Below are 12030 nucleotides of genomic sequence, written 5' to 3'. Positions count from 1 at the left end.
TGATAGAAAAAAATATTTTTTTTTAAATTTGGAGATCGAGCACAGCAAAGAGCCCTTGGCTCTTAATCAATTAATCTACTAACCCAGGCATCAAGGATTTGTTTAAGCAAATATATTGGGGAGGAAAAGCATTACAAAAAGGCAAAAAAAAACTGATGTCAACAACTACCAACTCACTGCAGACAAAAAAAACTTTATGATGATTGCAAAAATAAAACATATCCACTAAGATGCAAGTTAAAAACCACTGAGCATGTGACTATTTTTCTAACAGTGCAATAACTAGACTTTCATTTGATCAAACTACACTTAGATAGGAATTTAGACGTGGTAATTTCATGCATGCAACTCTTGAAAACGAACTTTATCAAATTTTAACCTTAAATACCAACAAATACTTCTGCACACACCAACTGCATTGCATTTTATACTCAAATCATATTCAATTTGAATATGCCTTTAAATTTTAAAGCTCCCAAAAAAACCAACCAGATAAATTTTAGTGGTCGGTTGAAGGATAAATATTAAGCAAAATATTACGAAAATCCTTCTGCTACTTTTAAACAATGTACTCAGATTGGGCAGTACAAAGAATTGGGCAATCCTTTTACTTCTAACTGAACTGTCGGCCTTGGGTAATGCATGCTAATAGATTTGAGTCAACAAAAACTTGTGTCTTCATGGCTGATACACTGTCAAGAAAGTATACTGTAGGAACTTTTCAGACCACTCGGGTAATTGCTTCATTCAAACAGGAGTTTGGGGCTGAGAAGAAAAATAGATTAGCTATGATGAAATGGCAGAGCAGACTCGATGGGCCAAGATATCTTATGGTTATGGTTGGATATTCAACCTTTCTATTCCATTACTCATTTAGATGATGACTGATTTGTATCTCACTTTGAGACTGTGCTTTGGTTTGGTAACCATGAATATTCTTACCTAACAAAAATGTATTAACCTAGTTAGACCTGTTTAATTAACTGAACTTCAACTGTCATAGGGTGAAAGTTCAGATTCCCACATCTTTTTTATAAAGAAATCTTATTACTATCACTCCTACATAGCCTATAACTAATTTCATAGTTATTCCCTTTGTTCTGGAATCGCTCGCTTACCGTATATCCTGTCAAATCTCATTAGGAGTTCTTTTAGATCACTCCAATTTTTCTATGCTAAAGGTAACAGAAGCTCAATGTATGAGCATTAAAAAAATTGCAGGTGCTGGAAATACAAAACAAAATTTCTGGGAAAACTCAGGTCCAACAACATCTACGAAAAGAGAAACAGTCAATGTTTTGGGTCTGTAGTCCTTCATTCTCTCTCTATATACACATGATCACATGCTTTCAACATGTCCCTTTCTTTACTCCCTACATTCTAAACTATTCTTAACTGCTACTCACTACCAGTACTCTATGTGAGGGTAAGCACCATATTCTAATATTTTTCAGCTTCACACAAAATTTTTTCTGATACCTAATATTTAAGAACTAAAGTGTCCTAGGTTGACACTCCTAACTTCTACAAAGCAAAGCAGTCTTTTCCTAGCAAGACTGATGAACAAGCATGACAAGAGTTAGGAAAGAATATAAAATTTTTGTACTGATACCATGGTGAAGTAATCTTACAAGGAAACAATTTACACAATGCCAAAACCAACAAAGCCACTAGATTTTCTTTTAAATAGTTGATGGAGATTCACAAGTGTAGCATGTTGTGCCAACAGTTATTCATATTAGAATGACTCTGTTTCCAATTTTGTTGGGAGTTAGCCAGATTCAGTCAATTGTGAAGAGACTGCTGTAGTTGGTTGAGATCAATATTCCCATCGATAGCAATTTAATCAAATCAATCTAATCCAAGGTTTTTCTGGTATCTACAAAGTTTTAGAAATGCGTATATTCCTGAATTTGAGCAAGAATACAATTAAGGTTGGCTCCAAGTTTCCACTAACATTCGTTACTCATGGCACCAAGAGCTTGCTGCCAACCATGGAACTGTACCTCAGCATAAATCATTGCATTCACAAGTGTACCAATAAATGAAAATTTAATATTACTTACAATAACTATGCACAAAAATAATTTATCTCTTCCTTCATTTGTGTTACACCTTTGTGCGTACGTACACACACACACACACACACACATCTGGTTGTGGTTTTTCTGGTCAACCATCTAGATCATCTTCTTTCATGCACAAAATGTCTGTTTTCCGTGTACTTATCAAGTTCTTAGGTATCTGCAGTTATTATCTTTTTAACTGATTGCACACTAATATGAATTAAGCTGGAAGCCATTACTGAAGTCCACCAGGACGAGGAATCAAATATGACTGAAGAAATTAGCGCTGCTGAAAGGCTGCAAGAGAAATACTTGGTCCAAAGCATGAAATCACAGTACAGAAGTATGTTTTTTTTGTTTACAGCATCGCTGATACAATTTGTTGTCTTTGGATAACCACACATTGACTTACAGAAACTGAAGAGAACTGAATGACAAAATCAGGGACCAAGAGTGAAGGATTGAAGAGTGAAGGGACCAGTTTTCGATAGCCTGGATGGGTCGGAGAGGAATTTTCCAGATTTTTTTCTCCTTAATTGGCAACTCGGTTTTTTCCCCCCGGGTGATCACATGGGTTTGGGCGGGATGAATAATAAAATAAAATGGGTGGCATGGTGCCCTGTTGGTTGGCACTGTTGCCTTGTGGGATTCGGTGAAAACTAGAGTTAAGATTGGATCAGCCATGATCTTGTTGAATGGCGGAGCATGCTTGAGGGGCCGATTGGCCTACTCCTGCTCCTATCTCTTATGTTCTTATGATTGATTAGCACTGATGTAAGAGTGAACCTCAAAGTATTTTTTATAAAAAGGCACATCATATCCCCAATATTTAAAGATTCAAGATTGTTTAATATCATTTCCAGTATATATGCACAAAGGAGAATGAAACAATTGTTAACCTGGAGCACAGTAAAAAAAAACACAATAAGATAAAGATTTTAAAAAACCACAATAAATAAAAATACACAAGATTGCTTATGGACTATTTGTATGTCCATAAAGTGAAGTTAGCCACAGGAGAGTCTGTATATAACATGCCTCTGAGAAGAAATGATGAAGTAGTGATAGTGTGGTATGGGGAGGGGGTTGGGTTAGTGAGTGTAGTGTTGATCAGCCATACTACTTGGGGAAAGTAACAGTTTTTGAGTCTGATGGTCCTAGCATGGATGCTACATAGCCTCTTCCCTAATGAGAGGAGGGACAAACAGTCCATGAGCAGAGTGGTGCAATCCTTCATGATTTTATTAGGCCTTCCCCCACACCTTTCAGTAAACATGTCCTTGATGGTGGGTACGCCGGTGCCATTAGAGTTGGACAGATTGACTACCTGTTGTAGAGCCTTCCTCTCTGCCACAGTGCAGTTTTTGTACCATGCAGTGCTGCAGCATGTTAGGATGCTCTCAACTGCACATCTGTAGAAGGACGTGTGTATAGATATGTATGGTCCAGCTCTCTTCAGTATCATCAGACAGTAAAGGCAAATAGAGAAAATGTCAAAGATCAATTGACCAAAATAGTCAGTAGCACCTATCTATTGCTCAAACATATGACTAACATCAATGAGATACTTGGGCACAACTAGTCTTCACACCCAATTAAATAATTACAGATCATGTTAATGTCACGTACATCACAGCACAACATTTTCATGTTTACATGAAAGACTAGTCCAGAAAGTCAGATCACTTGGAATCCAGAGTGTGTTAACCAATATACTAAACTGGCTCGGTGGAAGAGTCAGAAGGCTGCAGTAGAGGGTTGGATGTTTTTCCAGACTGTAGGTCTGGGACCAATGGTGTGCCACAGGGATTGGTGGTGAATCCACTGTTGTTCGTCATCTACATTAGCAATGTGAATGAGAAATAGTTGGCATGGTTACTAAGTTTACAGTTGATATCAAAATTTGTGGTATAACGGACAGTGATCAATTGGCAGAGTGGGCCAAAGAATAGCAAATAGAATTTAACTGGGTGCTATGGTAGTAAAGTGGTCAGCACCATGTTATTACAGCTCGAGATGTTCTGATGTTCAATTCCAGTGCTGTTCTGTAAGGAATCTCTGTGCATTCTCCTTGTGAAATGCAATGGTTTTCTAAAGTGCTCTGGTTTCCTCCCACAGTCCAAAGACGTTTTGGGTAGGTTAATTAGTCATTGTAATTTTCCCGTGATTAGGTCAGAGTTAATCGGGGTTGTGGAGTTGCTGGGGTGGCATGGCTCAAAGGACTGGAAAGACCTACTCCGTGCTGTACTGCTAAATAAAATAAAATAAAATAAAATAGGACTGGAAAGACCTACTCCGTGCTATACTGCTAAATAAAATAAAATAAAACTTGGACAAGTGCAAGGTATTGCATTTTGGCAAGTTAAACCAGGGCTGGACTTGCACAGTAAATGGTTGGGCCCTAGAGGATATTGTAGAACAGAGACCTGGTGGTACATGGTTCTCTGAAAGCAGAAACACAGGCACAATGGGTGGTAAAGAAGGCATTTGGTATGTTTGTCTTCCTAAGTCAGGTCACTGAGTAAAGGAATTATGATGTTGATTTAAACATCAACATTTGAAAGGCACTTAGACAATATTTGGATAAGACAGGTTTAGAAAGACATGGGCCAAAGGCTCATGGGACTGGCTTAGGGAGACAACTTGGACAGTTTGGGTGCAGGGCTTTTTTCTGTGCCGTAGAACTGTGACTTCACTCCTTAGCATCACTCATTGCCAACTTTCCCTAGTTTTGCTGAAACTAGAGACTGCAGATGCTTGAATCCGGAGCAAAAAAGGCAAACCCCTACAGTCACTCAGCAATTAGAGCAGCATCTGTGGAGGGCACAGGAGAATTCCCTACACACATACTGTTCTAATTCCTATTGGGGTTAGGGGGGTGGGGGTCAGTGGTACTTAATATCTTTGGGAGATCAATAAGTTAGCAATTTTGTGCCAGTTGCATACTGAGTACTATGTGATGTACTTGTACAATTCTGAATTTGACCAAAATAATGTTTCTTTTCCATTTTCATTTTTAGAATCTTTTTATTGGTACGTAATCATCAACAGCTATAAAATGATACAAAACTTTAACCAATTAATATGTATACAATTAATAGAGCTGAAGAGAAGAAAAAAAACTGATCTTGAAATATAAAAATGGAAAAGAAAATTTATATATAGAAAAAAGGAAAAAAGAACCTCACCTAACTAAGAAAAAAAAACACTAATTATAAAAAAACCCCATTAGGAATCAACCCCCTACAGCAATACATTTGACCATCATCTAAATATATAAAAAAGTCATCAACCATCATTATATATATATATATATATATATATATATATATATAAATAAAATAAAATTGGAAGGAAATAATGTTTCTCCCAGAACTATCATTTCTGATTCTGGAAGCTGAAGGTGAATAGTGTTGTTGCCCCAATACAATTACAAGAAAAGGTTTGTGAACCCTTTTGCAATTACCTAGCTTTCTACCTTAATTACTCATAAAATGTGGTCTGGTCTTCATCTAAGTCACAAACACAATCTGCTTAAAATAATAAACGAACAACTGTACTTCTTCTTGTCAATATTGAGTACACCATTTCAACAATCGCCATCTAGGTTCTAAAAAGTATGTGAAGCTCTAGGGTACTGCCATCTACAAAAGCTCTTTAGAGTCAGGTGTTCCAATCTATGAGATGAGATTCAAGGTGTGGATTGTACAGGTGCCCTTGCCCTATATATAAAAAAAAGGCACACTGTCAGGTTACCGACAGAGCCTACAAGAAAGATCTGTTTATGTGCACCATGCCTTGAACCAAAAAACTTTCAGAGGATCTTATAAGCAGATTTGTAAAGATGAATGAAGCTGGAAAGGCTACAAAAGTATTTCCAAAGACTTATCAGACCACAGTAAGAGAAATCATCTGCAAATGAAAGAAATTCAATACTACTGTTACTCTCCCAAGGAATGGGTGTCCTGCAAAGATCATACCAAGAGCACAACATGTAATGCTGAAGGAGGTGAAAAAAAACCAAGGATAACAGCAAAGGACCTGCAGAAAAACAATGAATATGAATGGTGTTCATGAAAGGACACGATAGAGGAAACCACTATCCTCCCAAAAAAAAAAGACATTGCTGCACATCTCAAGTTTGCAAAAGACCACCTGGAAGTTCCACAATGCCTTTGGGACAATATTGTATGGACAGATGAGACAAATATTGAAGCTTCTGGCAGAAATGCACACTGCTATGTTTGGAGGAAAAAGGGCATTGCACACCAACATCAAAACCCCATCCCAACAACATCATGGTTAGGGGCTGCTTTACTGCCTCAGTCTGGACAGCTTGCAATTGTTGAGGGAACAATGAATTCAAAATTGCATCAAGACATTTTACAGGAGGATGTCAGCGTAGCAATCACCTGAAGCTTCATAGAAGCTGGATGATGCAACAACCAAAGATCCAAAACACAAGATTAAGTCAACAACAGAATGGTTTAAAAAGAAAAATTGTGATTTGGAATGGCCAAGTCAGATTCCAAACCTTAACCCAATATGGAGATGCCGTGGCATGACCTAAAGAGGAATGTTCATGCAAGGTATCCCAGAAATATCAATGAACTAAAACAGTTTTGTATGCAGGGATGGCCTAAAATTTCTCATCGCTGTTGTGCAAGTCTGATCAGGAACTACAGGAAACATTTGGTGTAGGTTATTGCTGCTAAAGGAGGTTCTATGAGTTATTAAATACAAGGGTTCATTCACATAGTTTTTCCAGCCTGCACAGTGAATGATTAAACAAGTTGTTCAATAAAGACATAAAAACTACAATTGTTTGTGTGTTCTTGGGTTAGGCTGTTTGTGTGTTCTTGGGTTAGGCAGATTGTGTTTATCCATTACTGTGACAGGTGAAGATCATACAGAAAACCAGGTAATTACAAAGGGTGCACATACTTTTTCTTGCAACTGTATTTTTCATTTTGCTATTGTGTTATATTAAGAATTTGGGGGAACAGAAGACCCTCTTAAAGATCAGTATATATGGAGACTTACAGTGAGGTCTTAAAAGAATATTTATCATCCATATTTACAGTGAAGGACATGGAAGTTAGTGAGTTCAGGGAAGGGATAAGTGATATCCTGGAACGTAATCAGCATTACAAAGAAAGTAGTGCTGGAGGTCTGAAGGCACAAACGTGGATAAATCCCTAGGACCTGACCAAACGTATCCTACAATGTTTTGGGAAGCAAGGGAGGACATTGTTAGAGCCCTGGTAAATACTTTTCATCAGCCACAATTAAGAAACCATAAGACTTGAGAATATATGATGTGATTTTTATCTAAGAAGGACAGCAGGGATAAGCAAGGGAACTACAGGCTGCTGAGCTATACATCAATATGAAAGTTATTGGAAGGGATTTGAATACACAGGATTTATTTGAATTCAGAAAGTAAAGGACTGACTAGGAGTTTGCCAGCATGGTCTTGTGTGTGGGGAAATCATGTCTCACGAATCTGAGTGAGTTTTTTTTGACAAGGTGGCCATGAAGATTGATGAGAACAGAGCAGCAAATTTCATCTACAGGGCCTTTCATAAGGCCCCAAAAGTTAGGCTGGTCTGGAAAGTTATATCACATGGTATCCAGGGTAAGCTAGCCAACTGGGTGGCAGTGGAGGGCTGTAATGAACACCGTGAATGGTGTTACTGAATAGAGAGACCTTGGTGTACTAGTAAATGGCTCCCCAAAAATGTGAACCCAGGCAGACAAGGTTGAGAGGAGAGAGCATCGCATGCTTGTCTTCATCACCTGAGAATTAAATGTTTGTTAGACCATATATGGAAAATTGCGTGTTCTGGATTCCACTCTACAAGATGAATGTTGTGAAGAAAGAGTGCAGACAAGATTCACAAGGATGTTGCTTGGACTGAGGGCTTGAGTTACAAGGAGAGATTCGATAGGCAAGCTCTCTTTTCCCAGAAGTGAAGACTAACAGGTAACACAAGAGGTATACAAAATCGAGACCCCTAGATAGAATGGATAGTCAAGTGCTTGTTTCCCATGGTAAGGGTGCCTAAAGCTAGAGGACAGGGGTCTAAAGTGGATCTGGGAGGTAAACACAAAGAGTAGCTAGTATCTAGAATGAGCTGCCAAAGGACTGGTGAAGGAGGTAGGGACAGTATTAACCTTTATGATGAATTTGGACAAGTGACTGAATGAACAAGACATCGAGGGTTACGGAATTAATGTAGACAAGCTGGATTAGTATAGAATACGCATGATGGTCAGTATGGATGTGGTGACCTAATTGACCTGTTTGCATACTGTACAATGAAAATACTCAACAGCAACACTGGGGACCAAGCATTCTGATTGTCTGGTATTTCACCCGTCACTATAATCAGTCATTCCCTTCAGCACCAGTGCATCATTGCGAGGGTCTATACTGCAGTTTATCACATCAGCTACTTTCACAACCCAGCTTCTACCTTGAAGAACGATAAGTACAGATGATGCATAGAAACACTGTCACCAAGCTGCACACTATTCTATCTCCATTCCTTCACCTCCACTGTGTCCAAAGCCTGGAACTCCCCAGCCAAAACCATTAAGTAGTACCTCCACCAAGCAGATTGCAGTGCAACCTGGTGGCTCAGCAACCCCTTCTCAGTGGCATTAAAGGTTGGGAATATATTGCCAGCCTTGCCAGAGCACAGACCCTGAAAAGTAAATACAAATATCTTTCTCTTCTGGTTAAGGTGCTAAAATTGTCAATCCCTTTTCTCAGTGGAGAAAAAAAATAAGCTGGTAAGATGAAACACAACTGAATTTGACCACGGAGATAGCTAGATCTCATGCTGGATGGTAATCTTATTTTTAAACTAGAAGATTGAGAGTTGACGCCTTATTTTGTGGATATGGGGAAACGGACTGATAACTCCAGTGTAGTAAAGCTTCAGTGTATTAAATCTCTGAGAAATATAACTAAATTCAGCTTTTGTTATAAAAAATGACTGTTGTTGGCAAAAGTGTATCACCTGAGCAGCAACACAGACAAAGTGCTGTTGAAACTCAGCAGGTCAGGCAGTATTGATGGAGATAAACAGTCAATGTATTGGGCTGAGTAGACCCTTCATCAAGACTGGAAAGGAAGAAGGATGAAGCCAGAATAAGGTGGGGGGAGGGGGGAGAGGAGGAACTAGTACAAGCTGGCAGGTGATGGGTGAAACAAAATGAAGAAGGGGGGTGGGTAGGTGGGAGAAGGGGGATCGAAGAAGCTGGGAGCTGATTGGCAGAAAAGGTAAAAGGTTAAAGGAGGAGGAATCTGATAGGGATGAACAGTGGACCATAGGAGAAAGGGAAGGAGGAGGGGCATCAGAGGGAGGCGATGGGCAGGTGAGAAAAGACAGGGTAAGGGGAAGCCAGGATGAGGAATGGAAAAAGAGAAGGTGGAGGGGGAATTACCCTAAGTTGGAGTAATTGATGTTTATCCCATCAGGTTGGAGGATGCCTCATATTAAATATGAGGTGTTGCTCCTCCACGTGTGAGAAAGAAGTTGTAATATGCTATTAGATTTGGTCAATGCTATTCAGTTTCTGAAATTCTTTTATCAATGGAGAAAAACACACAAAATTTTGTGCCCTCCTCAGCAATGCTTTCTTTAAACCATAACCATAAATTAAATGAGTTACAGAATTCTGCACTGTTTTATTTGGAGCAATGTAGATGGTTGGCCTGCATTCATACCGAGTTATTAAAGAAATTAACACCATCTTAAAAGATCTATTTATCAAAATTGCTTATTTGGAAAAGTTTAAAAGCTCACACTGTGCCTTTGTCAGTAATTTTATGTGACTTACTTTTGTCAGCATATTTAACACTTAGCAATGTGTATAATATATCTTAACTACATTGTCCTACACAGAAAACTTAACAGGTACTTTGCAGCAACAGAGATTTTGAAGGAATTTATCAAAAGAGAGCAAAGATGTACCAGTTTAGGAAGCAAGTTTGAAAGGCTAACCATATTGGTGACACAGGAAAGAACTATTTAAGGGATTCAAATAATGCAATTCACAGAGCTCAAAAGATTGCAAAATACTTCCACCAAATCAGGACTACAAGAGTGCTCAGAACTTTATGGTTTTCAATGTTAAAGCAAAGATAAAGGAATTATCAAAATAGAGATTCACCAACTTTAGCAATAAAGTCAACAAGAAGTGGAATGAAAATCTAAACACCAAGGAAATCATAGATATAACATGCTTCTTTCAACCATACTAGAAATCTTTTTTTTGAGTAGAGGATGACATTTTGATGACATCATCTATGTTTGGAAAAAAATTAGCCAGAGTAGTCTTGCATTCCAGCTCCTTCATTTCAAAAGAAATAAGTTCAGCTTATCAATATTTTTCTGAGTTAAAACCATCAGCATCATTACTCTTCTAACATTCTATTGAAAAATTGACAGTAGTACTCCAAATATATAGTTGTTAAAAATTGGCAATCATAGCCTATTTAGCATTAGTTGCTGCTTAGTCGGTAACATCCGCTCCTCTGAGTTAGAAAGCTGTTTCAAAGCAATTGAGTACACCGATATAGCCTAAAACAATGAAAGAAGTGCTGTACTTCAGAGGAGATATTAAATTAAGAGTTTGATGGAGGGAAAGGATAACCTCATTTCTTAAATATGTTGATTCTACCTGCTATAGCTTTGTGAATTCCCCTAATCAGTTTGACACTTCCATCATATCTGACAAAGGGTCTTAAATCAAAACATAAATGCTATTTCTCTTTCCAGTTTCTCTGTTATCAGGTTTGTTGATTATATTCAGCATTTTGCTTTTATTTCCGTTTTCTAAAATCTGCAGTTTTAATAATTTTTCTTGATTAATGTTGTTTTATATTTCTGACCAAATTACTAATGTCCATCAGTATTTGTGCCATTGGCAAACCTGGATATATGGCTCTTTGTGTTATTGAATTCATTAATAAATGTAGTGAACACTTGCTGCAATAAGCATATTTAGAGGATCGATACTTGTTTCCTTTATGTACTTCACTCTGCCTTGAATTTCATATTTTTTAAACTAACATCTTATGTAAAAGTAATTTGTTCTTGAATTATTATACATGTCATTAAGTTTACGTTAATGGTTGTTAGACAGGTCAGATTTTCAACTTACTTTCTCTTGCATAAATAATGCAAACTCACAAAATTACTAAACCAAAAAATACTCTAAAACGTTTAGAAAACACCTACATTTTCCTCACATTTCCTCAAAAATCATGAAGTATTAAGAGATTTGGATAAGGTGAGTGATATTTTTGAAGTAAAAAGCTTTTGCTTATCTTAACTTTAATGAATCCATTTTAATATCAAAAGTGTTCCATATTGGACTCTATTCAAAGACTCATTATCAATGATTGTAAGAGGCAACCTAAACTGGAACTTGCATTATGAGGCAAGAAAAATACCTTCACAGCTACAATACAAGAGTACTCTAAGATTGAGGCATAAGGGTTGTCTATAATTGAGGAACTGTGATAATAAAATACTATGGTTCCATGAAACAAGTAAATAAATTTGATTTCTTTTTGTAAAAACAATGCAACTTCTAAACCAATATAACTATTAAAGCTATAAATGCACAGCAAGAACCATTTGGAATACTGGAATCGATACTAAATCTTTCCACTTTTGCTTTTAAATTACTTAGAAGTTTGACTGTGCTTCAGGTGAACCCCTCTAATTTCTCATATGCGTTCTGTGATATTCTGCTTGCTGGAATTTCTTTGATGTGCCTCAGGATATTTTACACTGTTACAGGCACTATATAAATGCAAGTTAATATCTTGGTTGATCTTTGTCTCATCTCAGTTTATCCACTTTAGTTTCCAGTTTTCCCTGATACTCTTACTTTGGAAAAATGACCATCAGCTTGAAGTATTAATTGATCCAGCCTTTGAGGA

At 37.5% G+C, this 12030-nt stretch overlaps 1 protein-coding gene across 3 annotated transcripts in view; it reads right to left on the bottom strand.

Moving 5' to 3' along the window:
- The window catches only part of tiam2a (TIAM Rac1 associated GEF 2a), a 209062-nt gene that overhangs the window by 117163 nt on the left and 79869 nt on the right, over window positions 1–12030 (bottom strand). The gene's annotated exons all lie outside the window — the stretch shown is intronic.

Source organism: Hemitrygon akajei, chromosome 7 (genome assembly GCF_048418815.1).
Source record: "Hemitrygon akajei chromosome 7, sHemAka1.3, whole genome shotgun sequence".
NCBI classification, from domain to species: domain Eukaryota; kingdom Metazoa; phylum Chordata; class Chondrichthyes; order Myliobatiformes; family Dasyatidae; genus Hemitrygon; species Hemitrygon akajei.
The sequence above is the reverse complement of the archived record's forward strand: the minus strand, read 5'-3'. Positions and strand labels throughout refer to the sequence as shown.